Source organism: Galeopterus variegatus, unplaced genomic scaffold (assembly GCF_000696425.1).
Source record: "Galeopterus variegatus unplaced genomic scaffold, G_variegatus-3.0.2 Scaffold1691, whole genome shotgun sequence".
In the NCBI taxonomy this organism is placed as follows: Eukaryota; Metazoa; Chordata; class Mammalia; order Dermoptera; family Cynocephalidae; genus Galeopterus; species Galeopterus variegatus.
The window spans coordinates 274374-276348 of record NW_007727802.1 but is presented as its reverse complement, the minus strand read 5'-3'; the positions used below and the strand labels follow the sequence as shown (position 1 = coordinate 276348).

The window sequence follows — 1975 nt, the reverse complement described above, 5'->3', positions numbered from 1 at the left end:
ATATATATATATATATATATATATATATATATAACTTTCAGGAAAGACAGTTTTGAAAGTGACAGCTTTCAAGAGAAATACTCAAGATGGATGATGACTATAAGATGTGAATAAATGAAAGGAAAAAGAAGTTAATCTTTGTGTATAGGATATGATAGGCTCTTGATAAAAACTGTATTATTTAACCCTCACAATTATACCCAGAGGCTAATATTTTCTCCATTTTATAATTGAGGAAATTCAAGCTCATAGTGATAAATTAACTTCCTTAAGATATAAAGCTATGAAGTGGCTGAGCCATTCTATACTATATTATATAATTAGGTTTCAAGGACACCTTCTGTTTTTTAAAAAAAATGTATAAAGGTACCACACATATCACAAAACTCACCTATTTTAAGTATATAATTTAATAGTTATTTATGAAATTGGGAAATATCACCAAAATCCAGTTTTAGAACATTTGCCTTTCTTTTTTTTCTGGCCTGTAGAGGGATCCAAACCCTTGACCTTGGTGTTATAACACCACACTCTAATGAACTGAGCTAACCAGCCAAACCTATTTTCTTCTTTTTAATAACACCTTTATTGAGATATAATTCACATACTGTATGTTAACCCTTTTAAAGTATGCAACTCAGTGGTCTCTAATATATTCAGAGTTATACAACCATGACCACAAATAATTTTAGAATATTTTTTATCACCCCCATCTAAAGAAACTCATTGGTAGTTACTCTCCATTGACCCCCAACCTCTTCAGCCCTAGGCAACCATTAGTCTGCTTTCTGTCTCTATAGATGTTCTGGACATTTCATATAAATGGAATCATACAATGTGAGGTCTTTTGTGACTGGTCTCTATCACTTAGCATAGTGTTGTCAAGGTTCACACATGTTTTTAGCATGTATATTCTTTTTAAGATAAAGTTTACTCTATGCTGTTACTTTTCTTTCCTTTTTTTTTATCTATTTATATTTTGGCTGCAGGCCAGTACAGGGTTCTGAACCCTTGATTTTGGTGTTTTAACACCCTGCTCTAACCTATATTGTTACTTTTAAATACAGTTTCTCACTTAAAGCATCCTTTCACAGAGTGTCCCAAGATATTAACAGATATCAGCTTAATAAAGTATACTGGGGACAAAGGTCAAGGGTTTGGAGTCCTGTACCAGTCAGTGGCCAAAAAAAAAAGGTATACTGGGGACAAATTTGGGAAACTTGCAAAGGTCAGCATATTTTATCTTAAAACTTTTTTAGCTGCCAGTGTGTGTTGTGGATGTCCAGGAAGGGAATGTAGTATGAAGTATCTATGAATATAAAGTGATTTGTAGTAACTCAAGGACTAATGCTATGTAAAACATTGTTCTAAATGAGAGAGCCTTCTTAGAGTTTCTCAAGTTAAGTACATTTAAAGTAATTTTTCATGACTGTTAGATTTCTCTTAAATTCTTCAAAAATGTTTTATTTAACTTACAGTGTTTATTATACCTCATAATGTATAATACTAGCAAACCATTTGTTTCTCTAAGTTCTTTGATGGAGTTTCATTTGAAAGAGCTGAGAGGCCTCTAGAATCAAAATTTCTCTTTTAAAATTGTCAGTGGATCATGAAAGAACTGCTAAGAAGCCCTTAATATTGTACATAATTGATGCAAGGATGATGTATTAGTTTGCTAGGGCTGCTATATAAAGTACTGCAGACTGGGTGGCTTAAACAACAGAATTTCATTGTCTCACAGTTTTGGAGGGTAAAGTCTGAAATCAAGGAGTAGGCAAGATTGATTCTTCTGAAAGCTGTGAGGAAAGGATCTATTTTAGGCCTCTGCACTTGACTTTTAGAAAGCCATCTTCTCCTTATATATATCTTCACATTGTCTTCTGTCTACATATCGCTGTCTAAATTTTCCCTTTCTGGGGCCTGCCCGTGGCTCACTCGGGAGAGTGCGGTGCTGATAACACCAAGGCCCCGGGTT

At 33.9% G+C, this 1975-nt stretch overlaps 1 protein-coding gene across 1 annotated transcript in view; it reads left to right on the top strand.

Annotated features, from left to right (window-relative positions):
- Nucleotides 1-1975, top strand: part of CCAR1 (cell division cycle and apoptosis regulator 1) — a 65915-nt gene that overhangs the window by 57338 nt on the left and 6602 nt on the right. The window lies entirely within an intron of this gene.